Genomic DNA, 22,871 nt, shown 5'->3' with positions numbered 1-22,871 from the left:
CCTCTGGTCACCACTAGTTTGTTCTGTATATCTGTGTGTCTGTTACTGTGTTGTTATATTCCTTTGTTTGTTTTATTTTTTAGATTCCACATGTAAGTGATAACATACAGTGTTTGTCTTTCTCTGTTTGACTTACTTCACTAAGCGTAATACCCTCCAGGTCCATCCATGTTTCTGCAAATGGCATTATTTCATTCTTTTTTATGGCTGAGTAGTATTCCATTGTATAAATGTACTACATCTTTATCCAGTCACCTGTTGATGGACATTTGGGTTGTTTCCATGTCTTGGCTATTGTAAATAGTGCTGCTATGAACATTGGGATGCAGGTACCTTTTTGAATTAGGGTTCCCTCTGGATACATGCCCAGGAGTGGAATTGCTGAGTCATATGGTAAGTCTGTTTTTAGTCTTTTCAGAAATCTCCAGACTGTTTTCCATAATGGCTGCACCAATTTACATTCCCACTAGCAGTGCAGTAGCTCCCTTTTCCCCACACCCTCTCTAGGACTTGTAATTTGTGGCCTTTTTAATGTACTTGACCTTTCTAGTCAGCCCTTCAGTGAATTGGAAGAGGCCCACTTAAAACAGAGGCTCAGGCTGCTCTACTCCTTTGCCTATTCAGATGTTAATCCCATCCAGAAGCACCCTCACAGACACATCCAGGACAACGACACCAAAATCTGGGCACCCTGTGGCCCAGGGTGGGCACATAAAATTAATCATCACACTGTTATCACTGAGGTTTCCAAGATGACTTTGGGCACCATGGACAAATTTACCAGCTGTGTGACCTTAGACAAGTGAGTTAACTTCACTGTGCCTCAGTTTCCTCACTGTAGAGTAAAGGTGATAATAGTCCCTTTCTCACTGGGTTGTTTTAAGGATTAAGTGAATCAATATTTGTAAAGCATTTAGAGTGGCACATGGCAAGTTGTAAATATAATGTGTTAAATATAATTTTAACTTATTTCATAATCTATGTATTTATTTTGATGTGCAGCAGAAAGAAATGCAATTGGCATGATTTCAAGGGTATTTTTGCTTAGGATGAGGCTAAATAAAAAAGCGGTGCATTGATTTCCACACGATTATTGACTAAATACTAGTTGAGGCAGTACATGAAAATGGTAAAATAATTGAAGCAATAGAAATAAAAGCAAAAATAAACAAATGGGACTGAATTAAACTTACAAGCTTTTGCACAGCAAAGGAAACCATGAGCAAAATAAAAAGACAACCTATGGAATGGGAGAAAATATTTGCAAAAGATGAGACTGACAAGGGCTTGATTTCCAGAATATATAAATAGCTCATATGACTTAATAACCAAAAAGCAAACAACCCAATCCAAAAATGGGCAGAAGACCTAAACAAGAAATTCTCCAGTGAAGACATATGAATGACCAATAGGCACGTGAAAAAATTCTCAATATCAATTGAGAATTATCAGAGAAATGCAAATCAAAACTGCAATGAAGTATCACCTCACACAAGTCAGAATGGCCATCATTCAGAAGTCCACAAATGGTAAATGCTGGAGAGGCTGTGGAGAAAAAGGGAACCCTCCTACACTGCTGGTGGGAATGCAGTTTGGTGCAGCCACTATGGAAAACAGTATGGAGATTCCACAAAAGACTGAAAATAGACTTTCCATATGATCTAGCAATCCCAATCCTGGGCATATATCCAGAGAGAACCCTAATTCAAAAAGACACCAGCACCCCAATGTTCATAGCCACACTATTTACAATAGCCAAGTCATAGAAACAGCCTAAATGTCCATCAACAGATGACTGGATAAAGAAGTTGTGGTATATTTATACAATAGAATACTACTCAGCCATAAAAAATGATAAAATAATGCCATTTACAGCAACGTGGATGTCCCTGGAGAATGTCACTCTAAGTGAAGTAAGCCAGAAAGAGAAAGAAAAATACCATATATCACTCATATGTAGAATCTTAAAAAAAACAACAAAAAGCCCCCAAATGAACTTATTTATAAAACAGGAACAGACTCACAGACATAGAAAACAAACTTACGGTTACCAGAGGGGAAGGGGATGGGAAGGGATAAATTGGGAGTTCAAGGTTTGCAGATACTGACCTGGTATACATAAAATATATAAACAGGTTTATACTGTACAGCACAAGGAACTATATTCGATATCTTGTAGTAGCTTATGGTGAAAAAGAATATGAAAACAAATATATGTATATTCATGTATGACTGAAGCATTGTGCAGTGCACCAGAAATTGACACAACATTGTAAACTGACTATACTTCAATTAAAAAAAAGAGAAAAAAAAAAGAAAATGGTAAAAAATTGAGACGTGGAAATACTGTGGATGAGAAAAAAAACTGGGCCTATCTCCAGTGACCAACCAACCCCATCCTGGTTTTCTGAGGGATTTCCTGGCACGCAGGGCATTCAGTGCTAAAACCAGGGAAATCTGCAGTAAACCAGGACGTTTGGTTTACCTCCATATAACTACAGTTTGGTGTTTATCCCACAAACATTTGTTAAGCACCTTCATCATTCCAGGCACTGAGGGCTTCCAGAGGGCCCCTGCCCCCAAGGAGCTGGCCGTGGAGTGGACCCTGGGTCCTGCCCCTGCTACTGTTATGTTTGTGCCTTTAAGCAAGGCTGTTCATCTTCCCTCCACCTGTTTCGCAGTCTGCAAAGGAAGTGGTTGGAATCAGTGACCTCTGAATCCTTTCCAAGGCCAGGGTTCTCCCTTACAAAGCACACAGTGCGTCTGTTACTGCGAAAACCTCCACTTTCACTGACATCCAGGGTGAGAAAAGAACAATGAGCAAAGCGTGCCTTGTGATATTTTTTTCTGCTCTCAATTCCAGCCTGACATCGGCGGGAGCAACAAATGGAGTGGAGTTACTGCCCCTCCCAGGCTCCCAGACAACCACCACCCTGGCACAAAATGACCGGCCCTTGCTAGGATCCTTTGACCAGACCTCAGTATGTGTATGGTCTGGGGAACTGGCAGGAGAGAGACTTCTCAGCCGGTCTGAACATGTAAGAGTCCATCAGAAGCACCTGAAGGGTTTACTGGGGGAGAGGAGGTGTTTATGAAGCCATTCAATACCGGTTACTCCAACTATGGTTGTGTTTGGAAGTTGAAAAGGAATTTCGGGTGGTAGGATAAACACTATACTTAACCGATTAAGAAGAGGCTCTTGTTTGGAGCCTTGTTTCTCTTCATCAGTTGGCCTTTTGGGTTTGGTAGCATTCCGAGTGTCAGGCAAGCTGTGTTACACCAGAGTGCCATTCACCGACCATCCTGTTTTACGTGAGTAAAATCGTCTTACAATTAATGTCTGGGAAAAGCTAGCTCACACAAATCATTATTTACATGTATTTTTTCCCAGAATCAATTTGATGCCACACATGTCTGTTGAGTTCCAGTTATGAGCTTGGTTCTGTGAAACCAGACAAGGAATGAGAACTCCCGTTGCTGGGAGCGTGACCGGAGTCGAGTCACCTGCGTTTTCCTGCTGATGCCATTTGTGGGAAACATGCAACCAAGGTTCACTTCGTATGAAACATGGGGGACAGAAGAGACTTGGGGTTTGGGGAGCCTAAGGAGAGCTTCTCGGTTCAGAGAACGTTGTTCTCAGGTGCCCGGTCTTTTCTTCATAATAAACCTTTTCTAAGGCTTTGATGCTTGGACTCCTCCCAGGCGACAGTCTCTAATTATAGTTCCTGAGTCACTGCAGGTTTTACAGCCATAATGTTGAGACAGAGATAGATTATAAACAGGAGTTCAGCCGCTGGGGGTATAGCTCAGGGGTAGAGCATTTGACTGCAGATCAAGAGGTCCCTGGTTCAAATCCAGGTGCCCCCTGTGTGGTTTTCCTCTTTTGCTTAAGAATATGGATTGATTTTGCCTGTATTGTCTTGACCGTCTTCTGTAGTTCATGGCTGGTTGAACCATAACTAATGTCATTTGTGTATGTGCCAGACGGCACACTCAGTTGTCAACATTAATTATCTCCTCCATTTCTCACCAAAATGTTACAAGATACCTTATCTCCATTTTGCATGAGGAGTCTGAGACTCGAGATGCTAGAAAGGGCAGGTTCAGGATTTGAGCTCAGAGCCCCGTTCGTTCTCAGTGACTTCATTATATTACTCATAGTGGTCTTCTCTGGTCAAAAGCTTTGCCACAAAATTCCCCTTAGCAGTGCTCCCAAGGGCTGGGACTGTCCATAGAGTTCTAGAACCTTTGGGCTGCGGGCAAAGCCAGGAACTTAGTGACCATGCCCACCCTGTGCAATGTCCTGGGGACAGTCAGGGAAAGAAGCCTTTATTCCGAGAGCGCTGCTATGGATAAACTTACCGGAAGCTTGGGGAACTGTGCTCTTTTTTTTTGCTCTAAAGCTTGAGGGCATTCTGTTACCTTTCCATCCCCACATGGTTTCCTGCAGCTGAGCCCCCCGACTTGGGTGCCTGCAGTCAGGACCTAGGCTGGGGCTGGGCTCAGGCCTTAGTCCAGGCACGGCTGCGTCTTTAAATCACTTTGAATGATGTGTGCTGCGCACCGAGTCTGTGCCAGAACTGTGCCAAGTGTGAACTTAGACCTGAACAAGACACAGCGCCTGGGCTCAGTGTGCTCCTGGCCAGGAAGCAGGCCTGTCGAATAGGAGGGCAGACAGCTGTGAGCTGCGCCGAGCTGCAGGAACACAGAGGAGGCAGCGGCTACCTCTGTCCAGAGCAGGGAGGCTTCCAGGGGTTTCCAAGAGGGGCTGATTTCCCAGAAGACCGAGATCTTACCAGAAGGAGGGTGAATTACAGGCTGGGGTGCGGGGAGTGGTGCTTGAGTCCTGGGCAGAGGCTGGAGCCAGGTGGAGGCAGCTGGAGCACAAAGTGTGATGTGGGGAGTGTCAGAAGGGAGGTTGAGGCTGGAGAGGCAGATGGGATGAAGGTGTAAGAAGTCTATGTTGTGCTGAGAAACCTGGAGTTTATCGTGAAGGCCTTTTAAGACAAGTGACCTTGACAGAGTTGGTTTTCAACGGCTCCACTGGGAGTAGCAGGGGGATGGATGTGAGGGGTGGAGGCCGGGAGGCCACGTGGGAGGTGGCGGCCCTGCAGTGCAGCGGTGGGGATGGACGTAAGTGACACCAAAGGGAAAATCAGCCATACCCAGAGATCAAATGGAATTGGGGAAGAGAGTTGAAAGGAGCCCACAGTTGAGTTTAATGTTTCGGCCAAACAGCTGAATACACCATGGTCTCACCCACCAAGACGAGGAGGAGGCTGATGAGATGGCGAAGTAGGCAGGCCCGGCACCCCTCTCTGAGCCTCCCTGGGACCCGGGGCCCTGCCACCTCCCAGAGGTGTGGCCACGCTGTGCCTCAGTCTCCTCACTGACAAAACCGGTATGCTAACCATAATGCCCATTTTGTGGGATTTGGGGGTGATGATTCAATGGGAAGTTATGGCTAGAACTTTTAGTACCGAGCCTGGCACACAGCAAGTGTTCTGTGAACATGGACTATTGTTATTATAAAGAAGCAAAATTGCAGGATGGGCAGGTTTGGGCAGGAAGATAGCGAGTTTGGTTTGGGGCATACTGGGTCTGCGATCTGAGGTTTCTATAGAACATCAGGGTGGAGAGGCTGCGAAGGGTTGTCTGCGGCCCTCGGAGCTGTGAGCTGGGGCCCTGGTTACCCTCGGCCCCTGAGTTTCTCGGCAGCTGAGGGGCCTCCTCAGGGAGAACTTGCTGTAATGATGGAGATCTCCTCCACCTTTCTTCCCAGTCTTGGAGACACGGAAAAGTAAAAGTTCTCCAGTTGGAACTCAAAGGACTAGGAATTAGCGGTGTTCAAAGGTGGATTTGGGACTTTTTCACTCCCCCCTCAACTGTAAAATGAGATAGTTCACCCAGAAGAAGTCCCTTTGAAAATCTTCCTTCCTGAAGTCATGCATAATATACAACACACGCACACACACACACGCACACACACGACATTCACCTGTAATTCCCAGTTGAACACGAACCTCTGGCTGGGGGATACCCAGCTAAGAGCCCCTGTATGTCTGACACTTGGTGGCACCTGTGAGACTTACAACACCCATCTACCTGCCCACAGACGGATGGGCAGCTGCAGGCGTATTTTTAAACATTGGGGAACTAGACTGAGAACACAGCACTGGGAAGAGAGTGCACACACGTGGTCTGGGAAAAGCAGGAGGTGGTGTGACCAGAAGGGATTCAGGGATGAATGTTAATTCAGGAGGAATCTCAGCCACTAAGATATTTATCAAGTATGGTGTAATTCATATGAATGGAATGAGTACTTGTAGGAGGCATGTTACTGTCTGGGGGTATAGCTCAGTGGTAGAGCATTTGACTGCAGATCAAGAGGTCCCTGGTTCAAATCCAGGTGCCCCCTCTTTTTTTTTTTTTTTTTTTCCTCCTCCCGGCAGCTTCACTGAAAGACTGTATCTAGGATGAGGTAAACAAGGTGTCTCGGGCTCAAATTTTAAGGACACACTTTCAGTTTCCTGCAAACACCTTGGCTTATTAATTCCCTCCTAGGGGAATGTGTGCTCACATAAACTCACCCTGCCTGCGCCAGACACACACAAACACAGCCACACACCCAGAGACACCTCCATGCACACCCCACACCCGATGTCCCCCAACCACACATACACACACCCACACACAGTCACACACCAACAGACAAAATACACACACAAATGTGCACTTTCTCACATGCACCTTTATTTCTCTTACCCTTTATATAAGTCTTATTAACCAGACCATTCATCCTTCCTTCTGCAAACTTTTTTTGTTTATTTATTTTTTATTGAAGTATAGTCAGTTTATAATGTTGTGTCAATTTCTGATGTACGATATAATAATTCAGTCATACATGTATATTCCTTTTCATAGTCTTTTTCCTTACATGTTACTACAAGGTATTGAATCTAGTTCCCTGTGCTGTACAGTAGGACCTTGTTGTTTATCTATTTTATGTACAGTAGTTAGTGTCTGCCAATTCTGAACTCCCAGTTTACCCCTTCCCACCCCCTTTCCCCCTGGTAACCGTGAGTTTTTTTCTATGTCTGTGAGTCTGTCTCTGCCTTGTAGATAAGTTCATTTGTGTCTTTTTTTTTAATTCCACATATGAGTGATATCCAGGACATTTTAAAAGTTAATATGAACTGATTTTTTTCATTTAATAATGTATTCTGTACCTGATGTTAAATATTCTAAAGCTTTTCTAAAATATATGACTTTTGAGTGCTGCATGGTATTTATCGTAGGGATCATATAAGTATATGTTGAACTTTTCAGTGGGCTCCAGTTTTCCTATCCAGCTGTAATTAATGCAGCGCTAAATGGAGTTAGACAGGCGTCATCTCTGGGGCAGAGATACAGATGCGCAGGGCACGGGTGGGTCACCTGTGCACATGACAGGAAAGAAATAATCAGCATAGACACTCCCCCTGACTTCTAGTAGATGTTTCTAGAAGATTACTGTATAGCAGGGGTTCTTTAGGAAAAAAATCGAAGGAACCTCAATTAGATTCTACCTTAGAAGGAAATGAGCTGCATCCATGATGTCATTAAACAAGGTACCACCTCCGTCTCATTTCTCTTTGGAAAGAAATGACAGCTTAAGCGCGTTAAGTGGGACTCTGTCACCTGAGGGATTTTTCTGCGGGGAAACGCCTGCTTCCAAAGGGATCCACCCCTGTCACTGTCGTACAGTTAGGACAACTTCTAAAGGTTTATTGCCATTTCCTGGGTGATTTGGGGCCAGTTGACCACCTGCTGTAAGCTCTGGGTTCTCTCCATTTGGACCTTGGGGATAATAAGAGTATTCCCCTCACCAGGTTTGACATCAGAATTGTCAAACGTGCCGTCAGTAGAGTACATTAGAGGCTCGGTAAATGATAGTGATGATTTTACAGCTACTCCACGTTCAGTGGTGAAAAGATGAGCACAGAGCCAGGGGAGGGGGGCTTGAGAAATAGGGGCGTCAGGGCGGGACACGCAGACGTCGGACTAGACTCAGGGAGCACACGGATGGCTCTGGGCTCAAGGCCGTCTCCTCCGCAGATTCTTTCTGCTGTGACGGGCCCAGTCCCCTAGTCCTGCGTGAGCTCCGTCTTTCTGTCTGGCGCAGGGCTTCTCAGGGTGCCCCGGGAGCAGTTGGAGGACTGGGGACTCCTAGAGATGCAGATCACCAGGTGCCCTCTTTGATTTTAGGCTCAGGATCTGGAGGTGGGAGGCAGCAAGCTCTGTTCAAAATACAGCAGCAGATGCATGTAAAGGCTTGGTCCTTAGTACCTGGCTGGCCCTGGGGGTCCTGCCCTTTTCAGGTCCCCCCCATTCCCGCCTTCATCCTGAGATGTCTCTGTTCTGTGTCAGTTATATCCTCCTTTGCAGCTCTGATTTGGACTCCCCAACTTCCGAGTTGTCCTAAGACCTTCGGTCTGCCGAGGGGTGTGATTTCTACTCATCCCTCGGTCTCTGTGTCTGGTGGCACCAGACAACTCACCCTGGGGCCGTTTAGCCCCTGAGACCTCAGGCTGCTGGGGCCAGACCAGGAAGCCAGCATCTCTCCCGGGTTTTGGCCCCTGCAGGGGGACTGGCCCACTAACCAGCCCACCTTCCAGGCTCCGTCCTGCCCCAGGCTTAGCATCAAGGGTCAAGGGGACTCCATGGCAGGGAGAGATGAAACCCTCAGAATTCATGGCTCAACTCCAGGACTCAGGCCAGCACGGGGTTCCTCTTGCTCTGATGGCCCCTGGTTTCCATCTCCAAGTTCCTGCCTTGGTCCCCAGCTCCGTGGCCCCTTCTTCTGGGGCTGGAGTCCTGCCTCTCCTGAGTCTTGGAGGCTGGAGTCTTATTCCTCTCAGTGCATTAGGTCCCTCCTGCTACATGCACATCTACCCCAGCACTCACTGGCAGAGAGCAATGACGAGCCTCTGTTACCTGACACAGCTTCCCAGGGACAAGGACTTGGGAGCAGCTTTGCTGGGAGCTCCAGGCTCCAGTCTCCAGTGAGGCTACCGTGAGGCTGTTGATGGAGGAAGTCTTGGCTGTTTCCTGCGGTTGGCAGTCAGTACTGGCTGTTGACCAGAGGCTGGGCTCTTTGCCGTCCAGACTTCTCCACAGGAGTGTCTGAATGTCCTTACAGTGTGGCAGGACTTTAAGTGAGAAATCTTGGTTTCCTCTTTGGCTTCAGACACGGCTGGATCCAGGTACCCAAGTCATGTTACCAGGCATCTGTTTCTCTCCTTTTCTTGGATCTGCTTTTCTCTGTGACGAGATTAGAAAGATGCTCTCCAAGTGGTGGTCAGTGGACCAAGCTGACCTCCTTCCCAGTGGGACAAAAAAAAGTGTGTCTTCTGGAAAGTTCCAGCACAAGTCCTCTGATTAAGTCTCACTCGTCTGGTTCTGAACCAGTCCCATAGCGATGGCCATGGAATTCTCTGAAACCACTGGGCCTTCATTCTTTGCCCATTTCTAGAGCTGGGGGAGTTGATTCTGCCCCATTCAGACCACACTAAGATTGGGAGGGGGAGGTTATCTAAAGAAAAATTGGCTGCATTTACCAGAAAAGAGAGGGTGGATTAAGAACAATGCATTGTCATTACATCCACTCACCAAAGTGCTTCCATGGCTGGGGAGGGTATAGCTCAGTGGTAGAGCATGTGCCTAGCTTCAACCCCTAGCGCCTCCACTAAAATACATAAATAAATAAACCTAATTACCGCCCCCCCCCCCAATAAAGTGTTATTACGGAGTGAAATAGCAGAAGGGGACTGAGCAGGTGATGGAATGTTAGCAGACAGGTGGACGACTCCCCAGTGGGATTCCACAAAAGGAGGGTTTTGTCTGCCAGCTGGAAAGAATTCATAGGGAAACCTGCTTTAGTTGCTTAAGGCTTCTTTGTTTGGTTGGGAGGATGAGAAGATAATTAGATTTACTTATATTTAATGGAGTTACTGGGGATTGAACCCAGGACCTCATGCATGATAGGCATGCACTCTACCACTGAGCTACACACTCCCTCACAGTCTCCTGAGGCTTCTCTTCTTCCTCTCATTGGCTGCCCCTTTGCAAGCTCCTTCCTCCCTCTGATCATTCTTCTCTTTGGTGGAGAGAACCCTTTGCAGAAAGAAGACAAGCAGGCAGGACTCTCAGTGTGGTCCAACAAGTTAAGCTGGTGGGACATTCTGCTCCCTTAGGGTAACTTTTTCCATCACTCAAGCAAAAGCATCACCTGAGGCATAGGTTACATTTAAAGGATTCTCTAGGCAATGAGTTTCAGTTCCCTGGTTCCCTGCCTCCTTTGTTGCAGAAAGATCGGCCCTGTCCCCGAGGAGCCAAATAACCCAGAGACCGGGTCTTGGAGCTTAGAAGAAAAGAGGCAGCTTTATTACTTGGCTGGGCAAAGGGGACTTACAGCAGGGTGGGGCCTTCAAAGCTGGGAACCCACCTTGGGGATGGGGTGGAGTGATTGTATATCATAGCTTAAGCAAAACAGCAATCAACAGAATCATTCCTCTTGTCACAAGGTTTCTTGTGTCAGGACGTCCTCAGGCAGCAGTTCTATAGAGACTTGTAGTTGTAACTTTTCCAGTCTTTTTAGCGCGTTAACACCTGTGGCATGTTTCCCTTTTTGACAAATTAGCCTGTTTTGCAGGGTTACACTTCTGGGAACTTCTTCCTGGAGAACAACTCAGAGGCCAAACATGATTATAAATTTTAATTGCCAAAGTAAAGTTAAAAACAGTAAAATCAGTAACTTTTGCTTTAACCATGATGCTGGGGCTGGGAGCAGTGACTGGTCGGTCAGTCAGGTTTGCTGACTGTCCTAAGAGCAAGCAGCAAGGGTTAGAGCAGGCAGACAGCTAGATATGAGCAGAGAAAGAGACACACAGACCAAATGGCATGACTTGGGCAGAAAGGAGGGGCACAGGCCAAATACACCACACATCATGTAAGCACCAGCGGTCCCTGGGCAGAGAAAGAAAACAGGAACCTTTGGGCTGATAAGTGGTCACACCTTTTGGGGTGATGAGTGGCCTGGAGACCGACAAAGAAAGGTGAGAAAAGGCAAGAATTTCCAGTGTCCGAATGTAACCTTTTGCTCATTATGCCCTCATTTCAATAAAATTAGCCTTACAGATCAGAAGTACCCATCGTGCACTGACACCATGACAAGGCTGATCCAGACTAAATAAGGACAAAAACCCCTCCTCCCCTCAGGAAGGTGGAGCTGGGATGATAATCAGGCAATATGACCCCAAATCCTTCCCTCCGCAATGAATATTCCGCCCATTCATTTTTACACCCTATGCAACTAACTTGCCAAAGAAACTCTTGGGGCAGCCGTGACCAGGAACCCTGCCGCAGCCCCAGGTCCCTGGAGGTTCCTTCTCAGGGGACTTGGCAACCAGTCCCACAGGTCAGTCAGGCCTCTGGAGTCAGCAGTGTAACTGGCCCTCCACGCAGCCCCTGCATTTTATCTCGTTCCATTTTGTCTTCCTTCCAGTTCCTGCCCAGGGCCCCTTGCAGGACAGCAGCCTGGGTTTGAAGGACACTCGTGGGATGCTTTGGACGTGTCGCTCCTCAGTGCCACCAGACTTTTCCTTTCTCCTTCTTGTGCTGCCTCACTTCTGAGTGTGTAGTCCGAGGAGCAGGAGCTGACATTCACGGGTACAGACGCATCCGAACGAAGCCCGGAGAGCATCCTTCTCACGCACAGAAGGCAGTCTGAGCGCCTGAGGACGGGCCAGGAGGGCCCTTTCTCCTATTTCAGGCTGCGTGTCTGGGGTGGCCTGTCCTGGGTCCGGGTCCCTAAGCCAAGCAGAGGGTTGCCTGGTATCATTTCCTTAATTTCCCTTTCTGCCATTTCATTGTGAGTGTATAGAGGTGCAACTGGTTTCCGTGTATTAATTGGTTCAGGAGTGGAGTCACAACCCCGCGGACAGCCAGCACTTCCCAAAGGGGCTTTTTCTGGTTCTGTGGGGGAAAGGATCCTTTTCTGTTTCCTTCCTGCAGGCCTTGACCCTGCAAATACGCAAAACTGGTTTTGTTTTTTTTTTTTTTGGTGCCAAATAAAACCCCCAAGGGGCAGTCGGTTCTGAGAATGGAGCTGATGTGACATGGTTTCAGTCCCTGAAGAAAGTCACACTAGAAACTAGACAATTCCTGGACTTTTCTGTCCTGAGACATTTGGCTGGGGAGGGGGGGAAGAGCACAGCCTAAAAGTTGAGAATTATGTTTTTTTTGGTGGACATTTCTGAGGACTTGCACCCCCTTTGAACCTGGGATGGCAGCCTCTCAGATTGCTCTGAAGGGCCGCTCCGAAGAGGCAGGGGAGGGGTCGGGATATATAGGAGTTTTTGCAACAAAGACCAGGTAGTTGGAACATCAAAAGATTACTATTAATTGAAGAAAACGAGACATCTCAAGTTAAGGAATTTAGCACTTTCCTATGTATGGGAAGGTGTAGAAGTCTGGGCTCACTGAAATCATTCCTTTGATCTGCATCTAGCTGCCTGGGGCCAGGGTCCTGTTCTTTCCCACCCTGAGTCCCCTCTGGGTGCACCGGCAGGGCGTCTGTAGTACCGAGGGCTGGATGGTGGGCAACCGGTTCCCACCCCAAGTCCCCTCTGGGTGCACCGGCAGAGTGGTTGCAAGGTGATGACTCGAGGCCTGCAACATCCGTTGTTTACGGATAAGGCAGGCAATATTTTTCATTTGCAAGACCCAGTAAATTCCCTGTTTGTCACATTTCTGTCACCTGCAAACAAGATGCCTAGTGGTGGCGTCCTGACACCCTGCTGTGCCACAACAACTGAGGTCCCTGAAGGCCTGGGTGCCTCTCTTCCTGCCAAAAGCCCTGTTTCTTTCACACTAAACCCTCATGTCAGCATTCCAGGTACTCCCTCCACCCTCTAGACTTACCTCTCCTTATAAGTCTGCGATGCACCCACCACCTACAGGGGCTGAGGACTGACTGGAACCCTTGTGAAATTCTGTTTTACAAAATGTTAGCAAAAGGGCTCTGGGCATTAATATTTCCTCCTCTTGCTTCTCCTGCCCCCTCTTAAAAAAAATCACTTCTGCAAGATAAAATTTGTCTTTTCTTTTAAAAAAAAATGATCAATTACCTGGATTCACATCTTAAGGAACTAAAATACCCTTCTCTCTGGTGAAACTGGGAGGACTCAGGGCTGGACTGGCTGCCTGTCCCCTGTCCTGTCCCTTTCCTTCCTCGGTCTTCCTCATCCTTGACTTTTGTGCGTCTGGTGCTGGGAAGAAAGGCAGTAACACCAACACCGGTGAGACGTTAACTTGACCTTGTTTTGAATCTAGGTTTACCACACACCAGTCTCATTTTCCATTGATTTGTGTGAGTGAAACAGATTGACTGTGGAGGAGATTAACCATACGGTACAGACACGAGGAAGGAAAACGGGGGTGAAGTGTATCAGGACGGAGGAGGAGAGACAGAGGCTGAGTGGGATGGGGAGGAAGGTGACATGAACTGAGGTAGAAAATATACTTGGATCAATCTTTGATCATAGTGTCAAATTTTAGTTAGATAACAGAATATTGGTAGGGTTGCCAGATTTAGCAAATAGAAATACAGGACACCTGGTTGAATTTGAATTTTAGATAAATAAGATTTTGTTTTTCAGTCTAAGTGTTACCCCAAAAGGAAAGGAAAATGACTCCAGTCCTTGTCTTACCCAAAAGATAAGACTGCAGGGGGGAGACGGTGCGCTGTGTAGCGAAAGATTTTAAAGGGCTTATTTAAGAAAAGCACCCCTCCAAGAACGGGAGGCGGGCTGATCCAGGGGCGGAGAGCGGTGGTCTCTGCCCCCTTCTCTTACAGCCTCGCTTAGAGGTGGTCTCTTGGTTGGTTGACAACTCTTGTCCCTGGAGTGCTTAGTCATGTTTGGCCCCTTTGCACGTGTCCTTACCCGTGATGCACACAGAAACACCCATGGAGGGGCCTAAACCGAGGTGTTAATTATGTTACAGTGAGCACTGGGTCCTGTCTGGTTAGGTCCTTCTCGCTACCGCACAGTTGCCGCTTTTGGGTTCTAACCGGTCTCTTGCTGGTGCCCATTTAGAGGATGTGAAGCCCCTCTGTGCTGGAGGTGGGCATCTCCTGGACCCTCCCCCCTCTCCTCCACCTTATCTGTCCAGTGCCCCAGCTTATCTGACTCCTTAGCGTAAGTATGTCTGCTTCACTATGTGTGTGGCTATCCTTAAACGTACGAATTTGGGGATTTTTCTCTTCTAGGGTCAGCATTCTGGAACCTACAGGTGACAGTGACTTCAGCTCAGATCAAACCATGGTGTGGTTTAACTGCAAGTCCCTGGAACAGACGCCTTCAGCAGGTTCAAGTGTTCACATGTCTTACCTCTCATCTGAGCATTAGGATTGTATTTCTCTTTAAAAAAATTTTTTTTGAGGGGGTGGAGTTACAGCTCTGTGGTAGAGTGTGTGCTTAGCATGCACAAGGTCCTGGGTTCAATCCCCAGCACCTCCATTATAAACAAACAAACAAACAAACAAACAAACCTAAGTACCGACTCGCCCAAAATTAAAAAAAAAATCTTTATTATGGAAAATTTTCAAATACACACAACAGTGGGGAGACTTGTCCTGAACTCCCACTTCCCCTGTTTGAAGTTGTTAATGCTTTGCCAATCTTCTGAAAGAAGGTGAAATCTTTTCTCCACTCCTTTCATTTTGCCTGAGTGTTTTTTGAAACATCCCAAACTTCGTGTCACCCTTAGATACTATGTTTTATTTGAAAATCTTTTGTTTCCTCTCCTGGCCTTCAGTATACCTAATTGGCTTAAAATTGCCAAGATCCCACTTTTCGCCTCTGCCTTCCTTCGTGTGAGATAGAAAATATAAAATAATGTCTGTCTCCCTTCACAAGCTGACATCCGGCCATTGTCCCCTTCAGAGCATCCCTAAAATCAAGACTTTCCCATAACTCCACAGCTTGCGCAGGATGCCAGGGATCCGTCCCACACGTGCTAAGGGGCCCACGGACTGTGGTGGGTGGGAGGGGGGTGGGACTGGGATGAACATTTGGGGGAGTTTTCTCTCAAACTCCCTTCCTATGAGAAATACTAATCTTTTCTCTCTTTACTCCCGGCTTTATGCTCCAGGCAAGTCTCCACTTGTAAGGGTAACTCTTGGGTCGTCTGATTTAACGTTTAAATATTTTTAGGAGTAGTGTTGGGGGACACAAGGAGGGCTGGCGTCATGGGTGGTAAAAGACTTTACCAAGGGAAATTTGAGAATAAAGGAAAGTTTATTAGGTCCCAGCTACAGGCAACAGCGGGCCACACAGACGAGAGGGGCCTGCGAGAGCCGCGAGGGTGAGTGTGCAGGGCCTGTTACTGGGGAAGGGCTTGAGCACAAAGGGGAAGGGGACGGATTTCTGACTGGCTGTAAACGGGGTGGGGGCTTTGGTTCACAGGAGGAGAGACGATTTACGTCTCAGTAAGATGGAGACGTGGGCTGACAAAAGCAGGGTGGTGGAATTTATGATCCCAATAAGGAGCAGACGTGGGCTGTGACAAGTCGGCCTGAGGCACCGTGAGACTAGCCATTTCCCAGGGCTGTTAATTCTGCTGAGGCAAACGCCCCTCAGTAGTTTATCTCTCAAAGACGCCTAAGGGCTGGGAGTTTGAGGCCTGCAGGGCCTCAGCAGGCACCAGTTGGCACTGCAAGTAGGTTTCTCCTTTTTAAATATTCCCAGGATAAAGGAGGGTTGGAAGATGCTGAGGGCAGCATGGTAGAGGACGGCGGTTCTCAGACTCACATATGCACAGCATCCCCTGGAACACTTGTTAAAACACAGGTCCTGGGCCCACCCCCAGAGCTTCTGCTGCGGTAGGTCTGGGACAGGGCCTGGGAATGTGCATTTCTGCAAGTTCCCAGTGATAAGCTGCCGGTCGCCCTGGGAGCACTGTGAGAACCACTGTTCAGTAAAACTTGAAATCACACTGTATATAAAGTTTGGTTATATAAACCTGAAGAATGATCCTTATTCTGTGACCCTGGGCGGGTTACTTAACCTCTCAGATTTCATTTCCTCCTCTGCAATCAACACATGTTCACTTCTCTTTTTCCAATAGTGACTTGCTGCTTTTAAGAGCGAGGGCTCGCCTTTCCCTTGTATTGTTTTGTCAGTGGCAAACTGGGATTGATTTTGCCTGTATTCACCTCTCAGAATCCAGGTTCATCTCCAGTGTGGAGCTGTGGGTGGACAGGAGCACTGCTGAGCTCAAGGGACTGTATGCAGGCTCCTGCAGGGAGGCAGTGAGGAGGAGGTGGCTGCAACTCGCTCATTCAGCCAGTATCTATCCAGCATCCACTGTGTGCCAGGCCCTGTTCCAGCTGCTAGGATACAGTGAGAGGGGACCGTGCCCTAGGGAATTTGCATTCTAGGAGGAGAGTGGGAAGGAAAAAGGGAGCAATCTTGGTGCGGCCCTAATGAAATAGGAAAAATACAGCAATGAGTCAGCCAGGTACAAATCTGTATCATTCTCTCATGGTTCTGGAGGCCAGAAGTCCAGATTCAGTGTCGCTGGGCCACAGGCAAGTTGCTGGCGGGGCCGGGCCCTCTCTTATGGGTCTAGGGAAGAATCTGCCTCCGTGGCATTTCCAGCTTCTAGACCTGCGTTCCTTGGCTCACGGTCCCTGCCGCCATTTTCAAAGCCAGCATGGATGGCATCTTCACACCTCTCTGCTTCCAACACAGCACCCCCTCCTTTTCCTAGTGTATCAGCTGGAGATAATGTGGGGGTGGTGAAGACGGCGGGTTGGAGGAGGGTCCAGGAAGGACGGGACTGGAATGTCTGAAAGCTGAGATCACAGTCTAACGCAGATGTTGCGGGAAGTTGCGTCGTCTTGCGGCCATGATGATGTACATTTGTTGGAAGATTTCCACGTGCCCAGTTTTACGGGTTTTATACGTGCCTATTTTAATTCTCACACTAACCCTCCGTCCTGTTCTACACATGAAATAATTAGGCTCCAAGTTCACCTGGCCCCTAGTCACAGGGTTAGTAAGCAGTGACACCAGGATTGCCAGGCAGGCAGCCTGTGTCCAGGACAGAACCCAAAGAAGGCCTCGCTGCTCTGCGGTCCGAGGACTAGCACGCATCAGAAGCACCCAGGAACTTGTTAAAAAAATGCAAAATCTCAGGCTCCACCCTAGATCGGGCGAATCAGAATCTGCATTTTAACAAGAGCCCATGAGATTTCCATGCACAGTGAAGTCCGTGAGACACTACCCCCCCCAGGCACGGCCCCTGAAACGCACGGAAACTAACACCGGCTGCTGCAGAAGCTGGTGGTGTGCTTCTCTTTGGGGTTTGTCTTAACAATATGAGGGAGCCCCATTAGTCTGGTAAGTGTTCGTTTGAGTAAGCAAATAACCATTAAAAAAACACTTTTGGGGGTGGAGGGCCGGGTACAGCTCAGTGGTAGAGAGCATGCTTAGCATGCATGAGGTCGCGGGTTCAATCCTCAGTGTCTCCATTAAATAAATCAATAAGCCCATTGATCTCCCCCACTAAAAAAAATATAAATAAATACATTTAAAACGCACAACTTTATTACAAAAACAAAAACAAAACCCTCTTGAGTTCCATCTCCAGGCCTAAGGAAGGATCCCCACAGAGCACTCTAAAGGGCAGTTACCAGTCTCCTTGAAGGAGGATTAATAAAATGGCCACATTTAGGTTAACAGATTGCTTATTCTCATCCTTGCCCTTAAAACGGTCAACTGACCTGACTGACCGGTTGCTACTTACAGTTCCAGGCCCGTTGTTAAAACTAAAGCTATCGATCTTACTGTTCCTGCTTTATTCCAGTAATCAAAAGCTGTAATCATACTTGGTTTCTGACTTGTTCTCCAGGGAGAAGGTCACAGAACTGTAACCTTACAAAGTAGGCTAAATACCAAGAAGACCACACCTGGAGTGATTACAAGATAAAGAGATGGGAAGAGTGACAACCACTGGCCTCTATAGAATTGGTCTCCTGGAGGCATCATGACGCCCCTCTGAGACTTCTGATGAGAAAATGATTCTGCTGATCGTTATCGATGCTTTATTGTTTGAGCTCTGGCTGTATACCCACCCCACCCCAGCCCCAAGGTGGGCTCACAGTTCTGAAGGCACCAGCCTGCTGTGAGTCCCCTTTGCCCGGCACAGTAATAAAGCTGCCTCTTTTCTTCTAAGCTCCAAGACCCGGACTCTGAGTTATTCGGCTCCTCCTGGGGGCTGAAATATTTGCTCACTCAGTTATGTATCAATTCTGTGTGCTGCAGGTCCAGGGTGATAAATTATGGATGAGCATTATTAAATTATAGCACTCTGCCTGACATCAGATGCTAGTGTCGGGCACGTTTGGGGCACTTCCATCATCACACAGCAGGGAGAGAGAATCGTGATTCTTGTGCTTATAAAGGAGGCTTATTCACGGAAGCTGTCTTTACCCCAAGTCCTTGCTGGGCTGGTACTCTGTTTTGAAGCCTCGGAGTGTAGTTTTGGCAGAGTCAAGGAATGGGATAAATAGAAATAGAAGATGAAGTGTGGACTACAGTTTCTCATGGATCATTTACATCTGAATTAGCTAGTGCAGGTTAAAAACACAGATCTTTAGGACCCACCTGGAAAATTAGAGTTTCTTGGGGCTTATCTGGAAAATTTAACTTTTAACACGCTCAGCAGGCATTCTTATGTAAATTAATAGTTGAGAATTACCACTGTATACCATCAGATCTAACCTTTTATGTGGATAAGGAGTCAGAAAAAGAGCAACCTAATGAGTTGCATAAAATTTCAGTGCCCCACATAGAGTAGCGTTTTTCAGGAAAAGCCGGATACAGATGGATGACTTTTTAGCAGAGCCTTTGAGATCCAATAGTATCTAACGAAGGCAGGGCTAGCTGATTCTGAGTGGCTGCGTAAGAGATAGGCAAGTACTAAAGAAACAAAGTGAAACTTAAGAACATCTCTCATGTGCTGGATTTAAGGGGCCGTTTGTCACCAGGCACGCCCAATGCACAGGATTTCACCAGAGTTTAGAGAGTTAAGGCAACTGAGTTCCTTGAAAGACCTGATGTAATGCCACAAACTGCCAGGAGAGAGCAGCAGAGAGCTTCCGAAGGGGCCTGTGGAGTCTTCAAATTCTTTTTTTGGAAAATGCCCTAGAACGAAACAAAACAAAACAAAATGAAACAGAAACAAAAAACTTAAGGGAGAAGGTATAGCTCAGTGGTAGAGCTCATGCTTAGCATTCATGACGTCCTGGTTTCAATCCCTAGCACCTCCATTAAAAAAAAAACTATACCCTAAGGAATACAAGACAGTGCAATGATTAAACACTGCCAGACGGTGTAATCAATCCTTGCTCAAGAAACTTCCGTGAACAGGAAGGTCGGTGAACGTCTGAGTGGCCAAGGAAGTGAGAGTCCATCTGAGTCTTTGTGGACACGTGATTTAGAAAGGCAAGTGCCCTCAGTGAGCCAAGGCAGGAGGCAGGAAAGTCCAGTCTGTTCCCAGACCTGGGAGGGGGCACCCCCCTCACTCCACCCCCGTCTGCATCAGGGGTCTGGAGCTCATGGTGGGCTGGGGAACAAAGACATCTGTTTGAGCTTTGCCAAACTTTGTTTTGTCTGATGGTCTTCCACATGTTCCAAAGGAACAGGGTCCAGCTTCTTTAAGCGATGGGAACATATCATTCCCTTAGAGGAGTTGAACACTGATGTCACAGGCCTCTCGAACAGGTAGCTCATGGTGAGAGAGTTTGCCAGAGGACATGCCATCTGAATTCTTCCTGTGGGGAGGAGGGCACCATCATTTTGACTCTGTGAGTAGCTATGATCTGCCCAGTATGTGTCTGGATATTCAAGATTATACCCAGAATTTTATGACGATGACAAAGCTTTTACTGAGAATCCAGTACGGTTAGCTATGCAGTCACACAATAAAGGACATGAGTGACCCATCTTCTCCCCTCTAAGGGGCTGGCGGGCACCACTCACAATCGTAGTCCAGAGAGTAGTTAGAATGTAGCTGGGTCGACTTTCTTTGTATGTCCCCTCGCTCCTGGGATATTAGCTCCTTGCTTGTTGTTACTAATCACTGATAGGTCTTTTTGTCTTTGCTTATACACTAATTTAAAATACCATCTCATACTGTACAGCACAGGGAATGATATTCAATATCTTGCAGTAACCTATACTGAAAATGAAAAAGAATATGGAAAGGAATATACGTATGTGTACGTATGACTGGAATGTTATGCTGTACACCAGAAGTTGACACAACATTGTAAACTGACTCTACTTCAACTTAAAAATAAATAAATAACCCTGAAATTTAAAATAAAATAAAATAAAATACCATCTCCTTTTCAAGCAATGTTTATAGAGGGCTTCCTGTCCCTCCTTGCACGTTCTGGAAAGCGCTAGCCTGCATCTGATTTGTTGACACAAGAGCTCCTGTTTCTCTGATACATGTGGTTTCTCAACTTTGCATTTATTTGTTTACTTATCTGAGCAGGTTGGAAGATGAAACACTTCTGCAGCAGTAGCATTAGCTCCATTGGGCACAGATTCATATGGGAATGGAGATGGGGCTGGGACTGAAGCAGGAAGGGTGTGTCACCCAAGGAAACATCCCAGAGACCCTGAGAAATTCTCCTCTGGGGAAGGGTCTCTCTCAGTGGTAGAGTTCGTACTTAGCATGCACCAGGTCCTGGATTCAATCCCCATTCCCTCCACTCAATAAATAAATAAACCTAATTACCTCCCCCTGAAAAAAATTAAAAAAAAATTTTTTTAATCCTCCTCTTTTTTTTTTTTTTTTGAAATCTTCTTCTCTGCCTGCTGTGAGGCTTTTAGTTAAGAGGCATTGCTATAGCTTCAGAATCTGGACACTGTGTGTGCGTGTGTGTGTGTGTGTGTGCGTGTGTGTGTGTGTGTCTTGGAGTGATCAGTGTTCTTCATCTGTGGTTGGTTTGGGAGGGGTGTTTAAATCCCTTTGGTGGGTCAGATCACTCCCCACTCGGGATCCAGGGGAGCCCATGTCAGCGGCTTCGGTGTCAAGGATGCTGGGACAGCTCTTGGACAGTTCTCTACACCTCTTCCTGGCAGCCTAAGTTTAGAGGGAGCGCAGAGACAGTATGATTTAATCATTCAATGTCCGGTGTCAGGACAGGCATTGTTTCAAGAAGGCATTTCCCTTTGAAACATTCTTCCAGGTGTCAGACCACACACAAAAAATTATTTGAGGAAGAGAAAGGAGCTAAAGGTGGGGTCATTTCTTTAAAGTTCCACCTAAGAAGGGTACTTTTGACAAGAGGAAATTAACCACTTGGAGGCATTTAATTCCTCTAAAAGCCTGAGAGTCTTTGGACATAACTAACAAGCCTGAAATCACAGTGGAGCCCGGCTGTAGTGTGTCCAGCCAAAATAGACCACGGTTGCTGATCTCTAGAACTGGGACTACACCTCTTCTGCGCTTTGTTTCCTAATTAACTGCTGGGTCCCACTGTTTAGTCCAATGGAATTTTTTATTTTGAGGGTTTTTTTGGGGGGGGGTGGAGAGTAATTAGGTTATATATTTTTAATGGAGGTACTGGGGACTGAATCCAGGACCTCGTGCATGCTAAGCAGGTGCTCTGCCACTGAGCTGTACCCTCCCCCAACAACGGAATTATTTTAGTCCAACCCAGGAATTGATGCCACGTCTAGAAGTTTATTTTCTTTGTATAAACACTGTCTTCCTTTCCTCACCTATTGTGCCTCTTCAACGTTGTGGTGAGTACTTTAGGGCTGTGGTTCTGTGGCCATGGCTGGTGGGGTGGAGATGGGATTCAGGGCTGCATTGTCTTCTGGGTCTGCTCTGATCTCCGTGGGGGAGGGCCTGGGCTGGGCTGCGCCCTGGTGTGGAGAACTCCAAGGTCAAGGGCCACCAGCTCCTTCAGAGGGGAGTTGGGTCGATGTCTGTGGTGGAACCCAATGGTCTGGCCTCTCTCAGTGCGCCTGCTTCCCGGTTAACTTGGCCCTGACTCGTCCTGTGCTGTGGGTATCCCAGAAGTCTGACTGGGCCTCCCTACTGGAAGTGCTTCTGTGAAGCCCCCGCAGACTAACTCTCAGGGGCTTTGGGGAGCTTCAGGTACCACCCATGGGGCCACAAGGCAGCATTGGACAGTTAACTGAGGACTTCCCTCTGTCTCATCATTTCTCATCGTGAAATTTTGTTTGAGGCCAGGGGGCCACACTCAGGATTTTCATTCCAGCACTGGGAACCACAGCGGGACAGGATTCTTCCTTTTTGGAAATCCCTGGAACCCCTTCCTGGTGCACCTCTGTTCTTGGGGGCTCAGGCCCAAATAGCGGAGGCTGAGGTGCAACTTACCTTCCTCTGCCTCCTTTGTTCCCTCCACCTTCCCTCAGGTTGGAAGGGAGAACTCTGGGCTCCCCACTTCCGTCTTATCTTCTTTCTACCCTAGGGCAGCAAGCCTCACCGGAGCTGTCATACATCCATGGAGTGGCCTCCTTTCAGTATGTCCTCACTCAGGGTGTGGTCCCGGCATCACCTGGGAGCTTATTAAAATGCAGGATCTCGGGCCCTACTCTGACCTAACAGGTCAGATTCCGCATTTTAAAATTTTATTTATTTATTTATTTAACATTTTTTATTGAGTTATAGTTATTTTACAATGTTGCATCAAATGCTAGTGTAGAGCACAATTTTTCAGTTATATATGAACATACATATAGTCATTGTCACATTTTTTTCGCTGTGAGCTACCACCA

At 47.1% G+C, this 22,871-nt stretch overlaps 1 long non-coding RNA gene and 3 other non-coding genes across 5 annotated transcripts in view; 3 read left to right on the top strand and 1 right to left on the bottom strand.

Moving 5' to 3' along the window:
- The window catches only part of LOC105078618 (lanC-like protein 2), a 104,431-nt gene extending 86,141 nt beyond the window's left edge, over window positions 1-18,290 (top strand). Inside the window, exons 9-10 of one of the 2 annotated variants that reach the window (XR_012509697.1) lie at window positions 14,312-14,409; window positions 17,959-18,290. This is a non-coding gene — a long non-coding RNA (lanC-like protein 2). Of the gene's footprint in view, window positions 1-14,311; window positions 14,410-17,958 lie in introns of those variants that run through there. The other variant, XR_012509704.1, reaches the window with a different exon arrangement.
- On the top strand, window positions 3,796-3,867 carry TRNAC-GCA (transfer RNA cysteine (anticodon GCA)). Its single transcript has one exon. It is a non-coding gene; the product is annotated as a tRNA-Cys (tRNA).
- Window positions 6,347-6,418, top strand: TRNAC-GCA (transfer RNA cysteine (anticodon GCA)). The gene has a single exon. It is a non-coding gene; the product is annotated as a tRNA-Cys (tRNA).
- TRNAD-AUC (transfer RNA aspartic acid (anticodon AUC)) lies at window positions 9,985-10,057 on the bottom strand. Its single transcript has one exon. It is a non-coding gene; the product is annotated as a tRNA-Asp (tRNA).
- Window positions 18,291-22,871: the final 4,581 nt, after the last annotated feature.

This window comes from Camelus bactrianus, chromosome 1 (genome assembly GCF_048773025.1).
Source record: "Camelus bactrianus isolate YW-2024 breed Bactrian camel chromosome 1, ASM4877302v1, whole genome shotgun sequence".
NCBI classification, from domain to species: domain Eukaryota; kingdom Metazoa; phylum Chordata; class Mammalia; order Artiodactyla; family Camelidae; genus Camelus; species Camelus bactrianus.
The sequence above is the reverse complement of the archived record's forward strand: the minus strand, read 5'-3'. Positions and strand labels throughout refer to the sequence as shown.